Source organism: Schistocerca nitens, chromosome 7 (assembly GCF_023898315.1).
Source record: "Schistocerca nitens isolate TAMUIC-IGC-003100 chromosome 7, iqSchNite1.1, whole genome shotgun sequence".
Lineage (NCBI taxonomy): Eukaryota > Metazoa > Arthropoda > Insecta > Orthoptera > Acrididae > Schistocerca > Schistocerca nitens.
The window spans coordinates 414036181-414056298 of record NC_064620.1 but is presented as its reverse complement, the minus strand read 5'-3'; positions in this window follow the sequence as shown (position 1 = coordinate 414056298).

Below are 20118 nucleotides of genomic sequence, written 5' to 3'. Positions count from 1 at the left end.
ACGTAATTTACATCTTTTGACAGTAATTATTAATTTCATTTATCTCTGTTTTTTCCTCCGTTTGCCCGTCTATGAAAGTTTCTCTCGCCCGTCACGGAACTACATAACAATCAGTATTTTTAATAACTTGAATACACAGTACTAATATTCCGCAGTAACCTTGTGGACTAATGAATTCTTCTCGGGTTATCAGCCGAGTGGTGGCGTCGTTTTGTCGCAACGTTTCAATGAGTTTCGTACCCATCATCTTCTGACTTCCGAGAAGAATTCATCAGTGGAATACGCCGAGAAAGACAGCAATCACAAATATTGTGGACCATTAGTACATTATTATTATTAATTCATTATTAAGGTTTTATAATAGAAATATCTGAGGCCTTCCTCTTGTACTATAAATTCTAGAGTGAAACGCTTCAAATTTACAACAATTCACGCAACATTCAGTACTGTTGGTCACTATCGTTACGTCATCGAGGCCTAAGTGCTGACAAATTTCCAGTTATTTAATGAAATGATCTTCGTGGGGCGCAAGCTGATTCAGTTCACGTATTTAAGAGCGCAATGAATGAAGATCTATGAGTGATCTCCCAAATGACAAACACTCCAATGGTCAAATGCAATAAATTATTTAAAGAATGGTGGGAAACTACGACGTCTTTCACTGGAGATATACAGACGTTTGGGGCAATTTTCATTAAAGGGTCACTGATCCATTTTCGCCCCTTCCGCCTTGTTGACTAATTGTTCTGTAATAATGATGAAACGACTGAGAAAGTGTTTCGTAAGAGCGTGCTGTTGTATTGTGACGCGGCCTAGGAGGTGAGGGAGTGGAAGATTGGAGACACTGGATATATGTACCAAAGAGTGGAGACCATGGAAGGACTCGACATGGTGAACAATGAACAAGTGCTTACCACAGTGAAATTGATCAGGTTAATACTGTCTGTAATCGAGAATGAAAATCTGGAATGGGCTTAAGACGGAAACGGAATCATAAAAAAAAAATAATTGATGAACATGTGGGGGTGAAGGGATAGCAAGACGAAGGATTCAGTTCTCGGGTGCATTGAAGGAAGTTTGAAAATTTAACTTACTGTTTAAGATAGAAATGGGCGTGATAACAGCATGCTAGCACAGCAAAAATCTAAGAAAAGAATGAATTAATGATGTTGGTACCTACACAGCAGGACGAGGAAAGTTATGGCCAGCTATTCGCCTCATATTTTCTAGTGTGTTCGCTACGTGACAGGAAAATGAAATAAGTTGGCGAGAGGGGTTCAAATGGCTCTGAGCACTATGGGACTCAACTGCTGAGGTCATTAGTCCCCTAGAACTTAGAACTAGTTAAACCTAACTAACCTAAGGACATCACACACATCCATGCCCGAGGCAGGATTCGAACCTGCGACCGTAGCGGTCTCGCGGTTCCAGACTGCAGCGCCAGAACCGCGCGGCCACTTCGGCCGGCGGCGAGAGGGGAATGGTAGGTGGAGTGGGGGGGGGGGGAGAAGGGCAGCGTTCGGCCAACAGCTGCACTTGCCTTCAGAGGAAGTTGCCGGCGCTCGTGGTGCAATGACCTTGCAAATAAAGCCAATGAAGTCGAGTTCCTCTAGTAACGAAAGTTGGCGGGAACTTCGTTAAGATATTAAGTCAAAAAAACTTTGCTTGAGGTAGGGCGAATCGGCACGCCAGCAAAGACGCTTCGGAAGATAACCATTGCGTTCAGGAGGTCAATAAATTTAACTGACAGCGAAGGGAGACCTTTCGAACTTGCATAATTCCGCACACGATTTCTTACACACTGCTCTGAGTGCGAATCGCCGAAGGTCGAGAAGCAGGAACGAATAATACAGTGAGTGGTTTGTGTGCTGAAGGGAAAGGGCAACATTTGAATGTACGGAGAATCACTGACAACTAAGAAAGAAATATATAATGACCAAAATGTTTGAGAAGGTCATGTATTGTAGAAAAGAATTTCAACTTAGCAGCAATAACATCCTTATTAAATCACAGTTTGCCCGCATCTCGTGGTCGTGCGGTAGCGTTCTCGCTTCGCACGCCCGGGTTCCCGGGTTCGATTCCCGGCGGGGTCAGGGATTTTCTCTGCCTCGTGATGGATGGGTGTTGTGTGCTGTCCTTAGGTTAGTTAGGTTTAAGTAGTTCTAAGTTCTAGGGGACTTATGACCACAGCAGTTGAGTCCCATAGTGCTCAGAGCCATTTGAACCATTTTTTGAAATCAGTTTGGGTTTCAGAACAATTGCTCTTCTGAGAATGCCATTTATATGTGCACTCATCAAACATTAGAAGAATTAAATAATAAAATAGTGCCAAATGGTATTTTCTGCCAACTACCTAAGGTATTTGACTGTGTTCAAAATGCTTCAAATGGCTCCGAGCACTATGGGACTTAACTTCTGAGGTCATCATTCCCCTAGAACTTAGAACTAATCAATCCTAAATAACCCAAGGACTTCACATACATCCATGCCCGAGACAGGATTCAAACCTGCGACCGTAGCGGTCGCACGGTTCCTGACTGTAGCGCCTAGAACCGGTCGGCCACTCCGGCCGGCATTTGACTGTGTGAACAACAGTATTCTCCTTGATAAATTTAAGTTTTATGGGATTAATGGTTAGCCAACGACATAGATAATGTCATACCTAATGTAGTGCTACAACGATGAAAATTAATATTACGACGATGTCAAACCTTATTTTCATAATTTAAAGAAGTATTCGTGATATTAAAAATGTAATTATAATTTTATTATTTTCATTTTTGTGCTCAGTGTATCAAAGACTTTCTAGTGCACGGAATAAATTAGCATTGTTTGTACTACGAAACGATATATGATTGTTAAGGGTTAAGCACGTAATAATTCGATGTAAGATATTTTGTTGAGTCTGAATTTTGTTCTCGTACTGGTCGGTAGAGAAGGAAAAGTTCCTTAATCGATGTGAAGGTATAAAGGCTGTAAAAAGGAGAGAGAGAGAAGGTAAATACAAGTTATTCAAAACAAATATCTCTAAAGTGTAACGTCTTGTGATTTCCTATAACTAAAAATTGCAAGGCCTAATCTAAGCCTGTTCTGAATAACAGCGAAGAACATTTATGTTATCATATATTTTCTTCGTTTGATGACGGTTGTGATTCGCATGTTTCTTTTTGTTACGCGACGTGTTATGAATATTTTCATTATACGTGCACAAGTGCACACAGCTTTAATCGAACCTGCGTCTTTCGGAAACGATCCTTCTCGCAGTTATTTTAATATAATTGACTCTTATAACTTCCTAAGAGGACACACTCACGAAATGTAATTGTTTTTGTTTCGTTTGTGTTTTTTTTATTTATTTTTTATTATAAGTAAGATACATCACCAGGTGGAAGAAGATGTGCCTACCTTATGCAGTGCTTCGTTCTACTGCTGCTGGTGGGATGGAATGGTATAGCAAAAATATCGGTACAGCAAAAATATCGTGCTTAGGAATACAACTGATGCATGAAAACAACACAAAGATTCATTTGCAAAGATTAATGAACTCCAGACTGAATTACAAAACGTGCAGAAAGTGCTTAATGAAACACGTATGCAAACATCTCATAACAGTTCAACGGAGTGTGTTAGTATTACAGAAACACACCCTGATCGTTATGAAACGCCTTTAACTGAAAGTAGGGGGCAGACGGGCAATAATTTCAATCCAACACGTGGAGTAACATCCGTTTATCAAGACCATACACAACCATTGGTGACTCAGGATGCTTTAGTGAAGAATTCACAGTTTCAGAAGTTTACCAATGATAAGAACGGACCCCATCCAATTGTGTTTATCAAAGGTATCCGCGGAATAATGCCAAAAAGTTGGAACGAAAGGGAGAAAATTGTCTTTACCATTACCCATATTCAAGGTGAGCCAGCGTTGTTCACGACACAGAACGCTGGACAATGCAGCTCCTTCGATGAATTTGAACAAGCTTTTCTAAACAAGTATTGGTCGCGTGGGGTACAAGAACGATTAAGAAAAGAAGTTTACAGTCCTGAGCCATTTAATAGAAAAGGCGGTACTTTACGGAAATATTTCGAAAAGTATCTGGACAAAGTGAAATATTTATCCACACCAATTCCTGAGTGTGACGTTTTAAAGATATTAAAGGAGAAGATACCGCGTGATCTAAAGGAGAAATTGTTTCACGTTTCTGAAGACAACGTGGAACATTTTCTATCTGTACTGGACTCTTTAGATTTGGTTATCGAAGAGGACAGACACCATTATGGGCATAATTCGTCGAATAATGGTAATGGTAATGGCAACGGGCGAAACCACAAGAACAATAGTAATAGAAACACCTACTATGGGAATCAAAATCATTGGAATAGTCCGAATTATTCAGGATGGCAGAATCACAATATGAACACAAATGGACAGTACGGTAATGCACCGAATCACAATTATCATTTTCAGAACAATAGTGGACAAAACAATAACGGAAACTTTTCAAAGAAACGGAAACGAGATTTTAGAGCTAACGCCAATTACAATAACGGTAATTTTTCAAATAACCAGCAAAACATGCAACCACCACATAACTGGTCAACAGAGAATTGTGCACAACAGCAATGGCAGCAGCCTAGGCCACCGCAATATCACAACAACAATCATATACAACCCCCGTACAATACAAATATGTCAAATAACATGCAGCAGCATATGAATGCGCAGCCATGGCAACCACCGAATCAAAATATAAAGATCATTGAGGTAAGTGAACCGCAACCATCAACCAGTACCAGTCAGTCAAACTAGATGCGACGACATTCTGCTCCCGTGTGTCAGTCGCAGGGTGTCTAGGGGGCACTTGCATGAATTATGTTAGTTGTAACGAGCAACCAAGCGTGCAGACAACCAGCTGTAGTTACAATGAGAATGTGTGTCGCATAGAATCAGCAGCGATCAGGTGGAACGACGCAAAAGATGCAGCGTGTAGGAATAATTCTGTTGATGTTGCTCAGCAACGTAGTTCAACTATGCAGATGTTAAGATATAATGACGGAGTCGATATGCGAGAGGAATTATGTCAAGATTTTCGGAAGAAGTGTAATTTGCTTGAACGGGAAGTTGTACAAGCAGCTATAGTTTGTGATATTTATGGTATTCAAACTACGGTGATTTTAGATACCAGAGCATCTGTTTCTGTGCTGAATGAATCGTTCTTTCTTCACTTAAAGAAGATTAGAAAGATTCCGGTTTTTCCAGTCACTAATTGTCGAGTTACAGGAGCCATTAGTCAGAAAGCCCAACTAGTTCGGGAACAGACACGGATTTGTATTAATTTTGGAATGGGAGCCAAAGAGTGCACCTTCCTTATTGTAAAGAATTTAGCCGTGAACTGTCTCCTCGGATTAGATATTTTGCGAGAGACGTAAACTATAATCGATCTCGCAAAGGGTGAATGCAGCATGTGTTTCGGTGACACGAGAGTCAGGTTAGACTTGGTAAAGACCAAAGAATTGCATGGCAAACATTGTCAAATTTTAAAGATAGAACCGATTCGCGCACATTTATGGCGGCTTCAAGATAGTTTCAATTGCAGTGCATTCCCGGTCATGGAAGATGTGAAGGACGAGGAGAATATCCACCTCTATGAAATAGTAGAAAAAGTACAACAATCCTCTGGTCTTGACAGTCTGCAACAAAAGCAATTATTAGACACACTTACTACGACATATAGTATCATCAGAAGGAATCTTCCCGGATAGTACGAAACTCGAGGCTATCAGAAATTGTCCATATCCGGCCAACAAAAGACAATTAAAGGCATATATGGGTCTTGTATCCTTTTTCCGAAAGTTCGTGCCTAATCAATGGCTTAACAGCGAACATCTATTGGGGCTTCTGAAAAAGAATGCGCCGTGGGTGTGGACTGACCAGTGTGCACATGGTTTCGACGCGATCAAGCATTGCTTGTTAAATGCTGAAATCTTGCACCATCCAGATCTCAGTAAGAATTTTTGCATAACCTCAGATGCTTCATGTACTGGGTTAGGTGCGTGTTTATTTCAAACAGAAACAGTAGACGGACACGAGCAAATAAAAATAATATCTTTCGCAAGTCGTGTATTATCGGAATGCGAACGCGCATATCCCACTACAGAGCTTGAAGCATTGGCAGTGGTATGGGCGTTTCGCAAATTTCATTATTATGTTTATGGTAGACACGTTCGGCTATACTGTGATCATCAGGCTTTGAGTTTCCTGCTGACCTCTAAACTTCTCCATGCACGTTTGGCAAGGTGGACATTAGCGTTGTAGGAGTATGATTTCCAGATTATTTACATCAAAGGGAGTAATAATATTGTGGCAGATGCTTTGTCTAGGCTACCCCAAGGATTACCTCAATTTAGTGAACTCACAGAGCAAGCATCGGAATTTAAAGTGTTACTAATGGCGGACAATGTTAATCGTATATAGATAATATTTGGCACCAGATCAAGGATCAACTGAGGACGGATCCCACTTCAAAATTGCATAAATATTACATGTTACATGAGGATGTGTTATTCTTTAGAAGACATGAGGATTCACGAAACTGGCTAGTATGTATTCCGCAGCAATGTGAGCAAAAGTTAATAATATATACACATAATGTTTGGGGTCATTTCTGTTCAAGGAAGTGCCTGGCGAAACTAAGAATGTATTGTCATTTTAATAACATGTATAGAAAGATCCTACGGATGACGCGAGCATGTGACATTTGCCAGCGCGTAAAGCTGTGTGCTTTATCATTGCAGACATTAATGCAGTCAATTGTTCCAACTGCTTCGCGCCAACTTTTAAGTATTGACATTGCTGGACCTCTGACAACTGCCAGAGGAGGGGTCAAATACCTCGTAGCACTGCTAGATGACTTTACTAAGTTTGTAAAGCTATTTGCTACAAAAACAACAGCCACGAGAACGATAATAAACCGATTGGAAAATGATTACATACCTCATTTCGGAACGTCAGAAACATTACTCTCTGACAATGCCTCAAATTTTACGAGTGTTACCTGGAAGAAATTCTTAGAGAAACATAATATAAAACCAATTTTCATTACGAAGTTCCACCCCCAAGGTAATCCCACGGAACGTGTGTTCCGCGAGTTTAATCGCTTTGTGAGAATGTACTGCTCAGCTAAACAAACTAAGTGGGTAGAATACATAGAGCCGTTTAAAAGTGTTGTAAACTACATACCACATTTATCGACAGGTTTTACTCCAGCAGAACTCACATTAAAAACAAAAGAGAACAATAGTTGGGTCAACCCACTTCCAAAACTAAATACCGAACCGGAAGACTGGGAGGACAAAGATAGACAAGCATTTGTCACACTATACGAGAATGCACAGAAACGGCAAGAATCACACAACCGGAGACTACAGAATACTTAACAATTTAACGTGGGAGATATGGTGTTAGTAAGGAATTATCGGAAGTTGTCATTATTAAAGAGAAAAATAAAGAAGTGGTTTCCGTTATATTCAGGACCATTTGTGATCTTAGGTACACCACATAAAAATAGTTATTTCTTGGTCTATCCCAACTCAAATAGACAGAAAGGACTATACAATCACAAAGACTTGAAAAGATATGTATCTTAAGTACAGTAGTTTACCTTTTACGTGTGTCGTAATGTGGTGAAGTCAAACATCAAAGACTCAAGTACTGTGCGAGTAGGCTAAGTGACAATTATTAATTAATGGACTAGTGTATAAATAATTCATGGACACACTGTGATGTGGCGTGTGGGAGAATAGGAATTGGAAGCATCAGTACTGCTTGGAGGAAGAGACTCTCAGAATACCAATTAGTTGTAAGACAATTTCAGCTCCAGTTCGACGGAGAAGACGACGCCGAGCTGCAGCAAGGAAAAGAAGAATTGTTTCAAGATGATTCCACCCTAAGACACTTAATCAAACATAATACAAACTTGTTGAGATTTAGTAAACTTTCAGGAACTTATGCGTGTGAAACTACGAACAGTGAACATAAATGCATATTTCACACAACAGTAGGATATAGTGACTTTAGAAAATAGACGTTTCATTTCGTTGATTGTTAACTATTTTGAACTAGGATGAGCAGGTTATGTTCTTTTTTTTTTCTTTCATACTGTGTACAGGATACACTTACAACATGTAAAGTTTACGCGAGTTACGTATAGGTTTAACAAATTTTCCACCGTAAGCTAGTGCTCGGACTTTCATGAGCTATAAACCATGTCGAACAAGATGTTGTCCATGACTGAACAGATCATTAGACAGACAAACATATACAGACTTGTGTTTATCACTGTACAATTCTTCGTAAATCCAGGAGCACCTTTTCGAGAAAATATATGACTTAGGATTTGCTTTTATATTGTAAATGACTACAATTATGTACTTCATTTGATATGTACAATCATTCAGTTATTTATCATTATGTAACTAGACTGTGTAAAGACATTCCTATGGGTAGCACAAGGACTTTACCTTGTCAGACTTGATAACTGTGATCAAGTGACTACGTGGTGGAGTGAACATGTCACAGATGACCTATGAACAAAGACTTCCTGTGAACATTATCCTCTGCGCGTACGAACTTTATTTCACTGGCGAAAGAATGGAATTTAACGCAAAAGTGGACGCTCAATGAGTGCGTTGTGTTACCATGATTTCGTTTTCAAATTTTGTGCTACGAGTGTTTAGTAATGCCAAGTATTCAGAGTGTTATTGGGACCACATGCGTGGACGTAACATTCCAGGCAAACTAAAACTCAAAAGCAAGTGTTTTTATCGATCAGTCAGCAACAGTGGTGAGTCGTAACAGTGTTGGGAACTGCTACTGACTATATCATTAAACCCGTTGCAGAACTGTATCAATGTTGGAACGTAATTACATGAACCTTTAATTGCAGATAGTCAGTTACGTCGGAAGCACGAATGGACTTGCATCATGATAAAGAAACTTACAAACAGTCGAACACCTCACAAAAAAAAAAGAAAAAGAAAAAACACACATTCTTCTTGTTGAGTGAAAGAGTGCGTGAAATATGATGTAATTTAGACGTTAATTTAAGGAACTGATACTGCTGTTTGAATTTCATGTGACTGTATGCTGGGATGCTGAGCACATGTGTCGGTGAGGGCAGCATACTGCAGCGACATCATCCGTCCTCCCTTGCCGCACCCTGCCACGTCATCGCAGTCCATCGCAGACTTACCTGATGGGGCGAGACATCGGTGTTGCAGTACACCAAGTCGCCAGCCGTCGTCACCAGCAGCACTATCACGAAATTGTACCATTATTAAATGTCATACGGAGTGAATATTCAAATGTTGAAAATTAAAAAAGAGGGTAAGGAAGATGTGCTCGCTCCGCCGTGGTTATTTTCCGGGGTTTTTCCCATTGGCCTTCGCCCGCATGGGGGAGCGTAACTCAAAATCCCTGATACTTAAATGTAAACAAAGCACATGCTTCCAAGTGAAAGAACACAGTGAACTTTAAACAGAACAGACAAGGAAAATAAGCCTGCTTGGATGTCCAGTCAAACAAGTGTGACTGTACATCCAAAGGGGGCAATGTAGTGCTGCAACGATGAAAATTAATATTACGAAGATGTCAAACCTTATTTTCATGATTTAAAGAAGTATTCATGATATTAAAAATGTAATTATAATTTTATTATTTTCATTTTTGTGCTCAGTGTATCAAAGACTTTCTAGTGCACGGAATAAATTAGCATTGTTTGTACTACGAAACTATATATGATTGTTAAGGGTTAAGCATGTAATAATTCGATGTAAGATATTTTGTTGAGTCTGAATTTTGTTCTCGTACTGGTCGGTAGAGAAGGGAAAGTTCCTTAATCGATGTGAAGGTATAGAGGCTGTAAAACGGAGAGAGAGAGAAGGTAAATACAAGTTATTCAAAACAAATATCTCTAATGTGTAACGTCTTGTGATTTCATATAACTAAAAATTGCAAGGCCTAATCTTAGCCTGTTCTGAATAACAGCGAAGAACATTTATGTTATCATATATTTTCTTCGTTTGATCACGGTTGTGATTCGCATGTTTCTTTTTGTTACGCAACGTGTTATGAATATTTTCATTATACGCGCAAAAGTGCACACAGCTTTAATCGAACCTGCGTCTTTCGGAAACCATAACTTTTTATCAGTACAATTACGCGAATACCGTCTAAATCGTAACCGTGATCGCAAAAGTGTTTCCTGGACCAAATAATTCTTATAAAATGTGTATTCTCCAAACCGAGCAGCATTGCACTATCGCTGACTCGCAACAATCGAAAGAGTAAAAACAGTGCTTAAATAAAATTGCCACCTTTTAATAATTAATATTATCCCATTAAATAAATAAATAGCAATTCAGTGGCTATCCAGTCAATAACCAGAGAGGGCAATTCACTAACCAAAAGAATGCAGAAAGTTGTTCATAGTAATTCAACCAATTCAATCCAGGGACGTAATTCCGACTGGGAAGAAATCACATAAGAAGTTCTGACAGGTTCAATCGTAGATACACGGTCGTTTCTCATGTCTGTAAACAATCTTCCGTCTAGTGTGCAAGAAACAGGTTTATTTCTTTTTGCAGATGACACTTGTACTTCAGTCAATCCAGACATACAGGTGCAAACAGAAACGGAAGAAATGTCATACAATGTTTTTAAAAGTATTATTGACTGGTTTCCTGCGAATGATCTCACCCTCTATTTTAAAAAGAGACAACATACTCACTTCTGCACATCTAGGGCTACAACACCACTGATCAATGTAAGATACGGTGAGGAAAGAGTAAATAAAGTGAAAACTTCCAAATGTTTAGATTTCCATGTTGGCGGGAATTTAAACTGGTGAAAGCACATTTTGGAGCTCTTAAAACAATTTAGTTCAGCCACATTTGCACTTACGATCATTGCAGATCTGGGGAGAGACAAATCAGTAAGTTGATGTATTCTGCATATTTACATTCAATAATGTCTCATGGAATAATGGTTTGAGGCAACTTATCTTTAAGAAAGAATGCCTTCGTTGCTCAAAAACGTGGAGTAGGAATAATATGTGGTGCTCACTCACGATCTTCTTGTAGACATCTGTTTGAAATTTGGCATTAAGACTATTACTTGACAGTATATTTATTCCATCACGATGTTTGTTATAATTAATCCACTACAGTTCAAAACGGGCAGTGAGGTGTGTAATTGCGCTACTAGAAGGAAGAATGATAATCATTACTCCACACTGAGATCGTCTTTAACACAAAAAGGGTTGCACAGCGCTGCAACTAAACTTTCTGATCATTTACCGAGTGATATAAACTCTCTGACAGAAAGCAAAGTAAAATATGAACACAAACTGCTAAAGTTTATTCTTGACGATCACTTCTACTCCGTAGAAGAATTTCTATTAGTGTAATGTGCAAATAGTGGTGGGTAAGAATTACTAACTTGCGTCTGTATATATTTTGTAAAATATAATTCTAAGTATTTTGAACACAAAATCGTATTTACAAATTAATTTTAATTTACAGTGCGAATGTAAAATGACTCCACATCATAACTATTTATCGTGTGAAATGATCCGCGAAACAAACTAGCTAAGTACCTAACATGTATGGAATTTAGGCCCATATGTTGTATAAAGAAACCTAGCATGATTTCCTGTATCACGTAAGTGTTCCGAGCATTTATCTTATATTATTGCGTTATAAGTTCTATTTTTTTTCTTCATAAGTCTTCTGACAAGGCAACCACTTCTTCGCCAACCTCATCATCTGAGAGCAGAATTTGCACCAAACTTCCGTAATTATTTGTTGGATATATTCCGTTCCCTATACATCTTTACATTATATGCCTTTTACGACACACCCTATCCCGTTATTCCTTGTTTTCTTAACACACGTCCTAGCATCACGTCTCTTCTTCTAGTCAGCGTATAATTTAACTAAGAGAAGGAATTGGTTGACAGAACACTTACTGTGGCAACAATGAATAGCTCATTAGATAATTGGATGAAGCGTGGGGATAAAGTTGTAGAGGGAGACCAAGGTGTCATTACAGTAAGCAGGTTCAAATGGATATGAATTGCATTACTTGAGCAGAAATGATGACCCTTGAAGAAGTCAGACTAGCGTGGAGAGCTGCATCAAAACAGTTCTTCGGACTGAACACCACAACAGCTACGCTAGGCTGGTGAACATTGTAGACATATCAATAAGAACGCGTGAAAACTGAAAGGATTCGCACTGAAAACAACTTGGTATTACCAGAAGCAGATTATAGCGAAGTCTGTCGGGCGCTATTTGAGAAAACCAAAAATGCCGAAATGGTAACATGGAAACCTCCAAAAAAGAGGCGCCATTTATGACCATACATGATGTACTCACTACCACATGACAATTTGCACTCAGTATACTAACATAAGTTTGAGGGACACACAGAAACACAGGACTTTGACAGCGAAATTAAATTAAAGCCCCAGCACGTGCATCATGCGGTGGAGGTCAGTGCACGATTTATTAATCTTTTTTAACCAAGACTAGGTTGTGTATTGGCTAAACCCACTTCGACGGTTATGTCATTCTCAAGAGCGCTTATTAATTCTTAGCTGTTGGCTACGTTATTCTGTTGTAGGAGCGTGCATCCTCTCACGTCTACTAGATACCTTCTAGTAGGAGAGTTAGTAGATAAGAGGAGCACGCTCCTGACGGTTAAAATTACATGCGCTGTTAGTCAAAGAGTTAACGTTGCGATTACGACCGCTTCAGAACTTTTGCGAAACACAGAAGCAAGTTTGTGCTCACTGCGGTAATGCCGAGCAGTTAAAGAAGGACTACCCCCAAAGTGCATATCCTGTACTATTAAACATAAGAAATATTCGTGGCCTGGAAGTGGATGTGCAACTTACAGGAAGCTGTTGCAAGTGTTCCGGAGCTGACAAGATGTTCTTGACATGGAACAAACTTACGAAAACTTTGTCAAGGCCCATGGTCAGATCGGTTTCGATTCCTCCGACACGTTGTCTGTCTACTAGAAGTCCTTGATATATAGGGGTATTATAAATGCTATGCACTGTGCGAGAGTAATCACTGAAATACCGAAATTAGTAGTAGTCTGGTAGATAAATATTGCATGTATTGAACAGCCGTACATAAGCACGGTAAGATTGCTCAGTTTCAGTTAATGTAACGACAGTTGTATGTGATTTAAATGCAAAAGCACTGATAGCACTTTTCTAGAAATTTGACCAAGTAACAAAAATATACCAGTAACTCTAAAGTCCTCACACCGTAGACTAACACTAACGAGCGTTTGGATGGGATATGGCCGCGCGGGATTAGTCGAGCGGTCTGGGCGCTGGAGTCATAGCCTCTGCGGCTGGTCCTGGCGGTGGTTCGAGTCCTCCCTCGGGCATGGGTGTGTGTGTTTGTCCTTAGGATAATTTAGGATAAATAGTGTGTAAGCTTAGGGACTGATAACCTTAGCAGTTAAGTCCCAGAAGATTTCACACAGATTTGAACATTTTTTTGATGCAATATGCACACAACATTCAACAATACATACATCGAAATGGAGAGGAAGAAATTAATGATACAATTTGCCTAACGAAATGTTCAGTTGATGGAAAACGTTCTGAGAGTTTAAGAAATAAATGGTTTGGTAATGGAGAGGTGTGTGAGGGGTGGATCAAAGAATGAATACTGTAAGCAGATTCAAATTGATGTAGGTTTCAGTAGTAGCTGTTCAGAGATGAAGAGATTTTCGCGGGAAACATTAACGTGGACAGCAACATCAAACTGCTCAAATGCAGCACAGCTCAAATCTAGCTTTTTATTAATTTTAAAAACTTACAGTAATGTACTTCACTTTTACTTATGAAGAGTGGGATGTATGTACCGCTTACGGCCCACACTTCATTCATATAGAGCGAGACGGATGAAACAATGGTAAAGAACAAGAAAATCAGCCCCTTCTTCAGCTCTATTGATTTCTTCGTGTCTCTACATCCGCATCAGTTGCAGATATTTCTGTCTGCACTACACGCTGAGCCTTACAGAATTCCGCACGTTTTATTCCCATCGCGCTTCTGACCTGCGCGTTGAGGGAAAGAAAAGAATGGAAGGCGAGCAGAACGACACGCAGGAAACAAGATAACCCGCGGTGACCGGTCGGCCACAAAGGCTGCTAAGGGCCACACAGCGAGATAGGCACACGCGAAGAATGGGGTGGGAGGAGGGAGGGGAGGGGGGAGGTGGGAGGCTTTGACGCTGGCCTGCCTGTCGGCGGATGACAGCCTGCGGTGAAGCGCGGTTGTAAAGCCAGGGCGCCTTTTCTGACGCCGGTGTCCGTCACAGCCTCCGCGCTGCCCTGTGGTGCAGGGTTTACTGCTGGCCGCTGGGTAACGCTGTGTGCCGGCCTACCCGTAAAACTGTCAGGCCGTAACATAGCGCAAAACTCACGACAGCTATGCAGCCGTAGCGTACACACGTTGCCATATGATGCCTACCACATTTCACTTGTATCTCGATGCGGTATCTACATCTACATACAAACTCCGCAAGGAACCGAAAGGTTCATCGTGGAGGGTACCTTGTACCATTGTATTTCCTTTTCTGTTACACCCTCAAATAGAGAGAGGGAAAAACAATTGTCTAAAAACCTCCGTACTAATCACAATTCCTCGCATCCTATCTTTGTGGTCCTTAGGCGAAATGTACCAGTTGGTTATAACTGAAGTGCAGCTACTCACAGAGGTCCAGTTTGCGCTGTAATTGTCGTATGGCAGCGAAACGTGATAGATATTCGAGCGCGCTAATGTGGAATCGATTTACGCTGGAAAAAAATTAGTTCAAATTTAGGCCACCAAGTGCAATTCTGGTGCTATGAATGCAAGAAAGACGTATTGATATGTTTCCATGTATAATGGGTAAGGAATGGAACTTAATCAGAAATGGTCAAACAAGTGAGGAAGGCACATAAACGTATCATTACAGAATATCATTTTTTGTCTCTATGACATGTTCCGGTTACAAACAGGCTGTAAACGTATATTTATTAGGAAATATAAAGAAAAATTGTCATAAACTGCTGTGGCAGTTATGAGAAAATAACGAGAAATAAAACTTCTCTATGATGTGTCTTCACTCCTAGCCACAATCGTTATCAAAACACTTTCCACATGTGTACATCGCAAAAACCGCCATCCCTAAAAAGCAGAGAAAATAGAGAGTGAGCACATTTTATTAGTGTGAGTTACACACATACAGAGACAAGCATACTTTCAGGAGCAAACCAGATTGATTTATGACCTTGACCTACTGTTATGCTGATTAGTTTCTGACCCCATATGAGTTGTTTTATGACCCCTGGAGATAATTCTTCTGAGAAACCAGTCAGAACTACCCCTCATCCTCCTCCTTCCCCAACTATCTCGGAAGTCCCCAACCACCCCTCCCCCCTCAATGATACAAGCACACTATCGATACCAAATTAATGGACTAAATAATTAAAGTTATCAATTAATTACCTCTCCTCTGAGAAATCCCCAAGCCCTCTCCTCTTCTTCCCCACTTCTCCACTCCCCACCCAGAAGAGAATTCGTGGGAAAGTCTGTCCAGAACCGTTGGTGTCGAAGGTGCAAGAACTACCCTGTTCAGTAACCACATGTTCTAATTACGTAATTACACAGCTGCAAATTGGAGGTGTTGTTTTGAAACATTTTCTCATGTGTGCTCACCTTGACATGCATGGACAGGCTGAGATAGTGCACAATACCACCACAAGAGGACACCCCACCCATCACCCCCTCGCTCCCCATCCCTCCCAGAAAATACTGGCGAGAAAAATCTATGAGCTGGTCGACAGGAATGATCCCACAACAGGAAACTTACAGACACTGCAGGGGCTATAATAACATATTGTTTATTTATAAAATTCAGTTTTCTGGGATTAGATCTCTTTCATTTGGCAAAATGCTCACCGCTCTCTGGTGTTTTGGAAGCTGCAGGTCTTCTAAAGTACACCAATAAGAAGCAAGTAAATAGGGAAACTATCAGTCTGCGTTGAGCTGTTGGACTGGGAGATGCGAGTATTATCTTGTTCAGCAAACCAATGTAATAATTACGTAATTACACATCTGAAGACTGGAGGTCTTGTCCTGTTGGAAGATCTTCGCATGTTTGCGCCCTTGATGTGCAGGAATCAATTGGCGTAGTGCACAAAGTCACCACAGGTGCTATCCCACTCCACTCGCCTGATCCCTTCCCACACACCTCCCAGAAAAAAAAAAAAAAAAAATTGTGGAAAAAAGACTTAGTCTCTGCTGGGGAGGAAGGATCTCATGACACGAAATTCAAATCAAATATATACTGATGCACATGGCTATCCCACTTGAGTAGAGCTCACGACTGCACCCCCCCCCCCCTTTCTTTCCTGTTAAATAATAACTGTAAGGACCAAGCACCAAGGAATAGAGTGAAGCGCAGTTTGGGGACTCCTGCATGTGTGTCTGTCCTAATTGCAAAACATGGCCGGCCGCTGTGACCGAACGGTTCTAGGTGCTTCAGCTGCTGCTACGGTCGCAGATTCGAATCCTGCCTCAGGCATGGATGTGTGTGATGTCCTTAGGTTGGTTATGTTTAAGTAGTTCTAAGTCTAGGGGACTGATGACCTCAGGTTTTAAGTCCCATAGTGGTTAGAGCCATTTGAAACGTTTTGCAAAACATGATACTAAATATCACAGACTCAGGACCGGATGTCGGCCTGCTTTGAGCTCACAGACCCAAACAAAACATCAAGTGGTGGCATTCTATTGATGGGGAAATTCCAGATTCGCTTCCTGTCTCTGTTTCTCTCAAGAGGTTACCTTCCTGCTTGTGTGTGTGAACCAAAATCTCCATCCACGCTCATGGAGGTTTCCATCTCTCCTCAGAATGCTCCTATTGGTTAATGCTGGTGATAAATGGAGACCTGACGCAACTTCGATATCAAAAATAGAGGGAAATAGTCCATTTGCACTACCATATCAAATTAATTGTTTGAAAATTTACAGAAGTCAAATAGATCGCTTAAAACAGTCAGAACTACGTTACGATGATTCTTCTTTCTAATAAAAACATGTTTACGGTATTTAAGAACCATACAAAAACATTGTGCAAATTAAATAATTAAATTTCAGCTACAAATAGATCTTAGTCCTAAATATATCTTAGGTCTTGTATGCACCAAAGTCTGACAAACTAGCACAAGCACAATCTTCCATCACAACGTTTCCACTAATCACATATGGCGAAAAAATCCTGCCGATCACACACACTTGCGATCGCGAAGTGCTTACTGTCCACCGCATCGAAATTTAAGCAGCTGTCTCGTGACATTCACACAACTACCGTACAGACGCTCGGGGGCCGAAGAGACAGTGGCCGCCCAGCCATCATCCGATAAATTCACACGAAGGGGAATAATTGTCCAGCGATAACACTCACGATATTGAATCTTCTCATGCAACACATAATTCGCTTCTGCTGCTGCTCTACTAGCATGCAGGCTGGTTTACTATTAGGCTATCCCGAGTGCGTTGAGACAACCGCTGCCGCGGACTAGAGCCGCCTAGCCGGTAACCGGAATCTTTTCCTTGTACTCGCCGGTCGCCAGAGGCTAAGCTAGTCTGCGACTTCCGGTCGACGGAAGCCTCATGCCCAATCACGCCGCCAGCCATGGCGTACTACGAAACAAGCAGGTATAGCTTGGATGTGTAGTTGTAACTATAGTTCGATCCCAACATAGACTCTCCTTGGTTTAAAAAATCCACTTTAACCAATCCCAGACAGGGATGCTTTTAACCATATACCTAGAGTTCCTCTCGGAAAATGTAGATTTATACCTTTTATACGAGCTATTTTCGAAGACAGAAGTAATGGGGCATACACGTGTTTTCACATCGCTAAAGTATCGTTACTAGTAGTAAAAATCCTGTAACAGGATACCATAAACTATGTTTCCTCTGAGTATTCTCTCATCAGGTAAGGAATTCTGTTATTATCAGCTTAATATCGGTTACGTCCTGGATCACAGGACTAGAACGTTAAACTCATTTTTTGGTTGACGACGTAATGTAATATTTACCTCTGCCAAAGAATGCTATCTCACATTCGAACTCTCTTGAAGTAATCAAATGTTTCATCACATACGAAGTCTCTTATGGGAACAGCACGAAGAAGTTGTAAATATCAGGTTTATACTACGCATCACTTTATAAATTCGGCAAGGTAGCTGATTTTATTACGTTGGTCACCTCTCCTGTGTAGGTGGGAGATTTAAATTTCGTTGAAAGGTATCACCGCAACTGAAAATTCTCCTGATTACTGATTCTACTCGGGGGTACTCTTGCCCTCGCTTCCACCCATCGGGCGGCACTTCATTCATATAAAAATTATAGGCTCATTAATTAAATTGATCATGAGAGTAACTTTGCATGGCAACTTATTTTTGTTTTTTGGAGCTCAAATGGGAATCCCTGGAGGGAAGACTAAGTTCTTCTCGAGGAACACTATTGAGAGGCGACTTTTGAAGCTGACGGCAGAGGATTCTACCGACACCCTATACATTTCGCATGAGGACCACGAAGGTAAGATACGAGGAATTAGCGCTCCTGTGGAGGCATATAGGCAGTCTTTTTCCAGAATTCTGTTTGCGAGTGGTATACGAAACAGAATGACTATTTGATATAATCCATTATGGAGTCGAGGTAGCAGTTGTCGTTATACTGGTTATCACTGTTAAGAATCGCGGTTGAATGCTAACAGTGATAACCAACAGAATGACTAGTTGTAATACAGGGAACACTTCACCAAACAGAATATGATGGCCTGCAAAGTAAGGATATAGATGTAAATGTAAATTTTGTCTACGTATTGAGATTTAACTTCATCCGTTTATAGACGTAGAAAACCTATTTATTTATAGTTTTTGTTGTTGTGGTCTTCAGTCCAGAGACTGGTTTGATGCAGCTCTCCATGCTACTCTATCCTGTGCAAGCCTCTTCATCTCCCAGTACCTACTGCAACCTACAGTGCTTCTGCTGCTGATTATCTCTCTGAAAAAGGCTTCGTATTAGCTCCTGATTTTCTCACTGCAGTCACTTCACTAGACGAATGTGAGAGGTGGCAATATGTTTGCCCACAATACTTTCTTAGAAGAAGCGGTACAGAGCTCACCTCTCAACTCCATATTTATCAAAGTATCGCTTAAGAGCCATATTCTCACATCATTTCCACACGTAAGAGATGTCCCCCACCAAGTAACACACCTGTTAATTCTCTCAAAATCCCATTACGTTCTGACAGCATTGTTCCATTCGTTAGAAGGATGTCCAGTCCTCTACCCATCACTGACTGGGTAGAGGGCTATCACAATGAGAGAAGTAGCACGCTAATGAACACAAGGAAATTTACAACCATGCAGAGTATGTGGGGACTGCACTATGAAATTCAGATGCATAACACCTGTAAGGCATCGATATCGAATGATGGTCTACTAAGATCACCCTCTACATTTCCTCATTTCTGTTATAACATTCATATGATTACTACGTTCGCTGATAGCACAGTCTCCCTCCCCCCTCCTTCTCTCTCTCTCTCTCTCTCTCTCTCTCTCTCTCTCTCTCTCTCTCTCTCCTCGTTAGTTTTTTAACATCCAACTGAGTAAAACTATGAACTACACAAACATCGCTAACGTCACCTGGTAGAGAAGATATTACCTCCCCTCTCTCTCTTCTGATACATCGAAAACAAATACCGCCTTGGTGTTGACATCGAGCATTTTAAATATACATGTATTGGTATTGGCCCACTGGAGCAGGTGACCAGTGATAAAAGTCGTTTGCACTAAAAGAAATTAAAAAAGTACACTTCGCCCGAAGACGATAGGAAAGCCCAACGGTACCGACCGGCCGCCGTGTCAGCCTCAGCCCACAGGCATCACTGGATACGGATATGGAGGGGCATGTGGTCAGCACACCACTCTTCCGGTCGTTAAGTCAGTTTATGAGACCGGAGCCACTACTTCTCAAT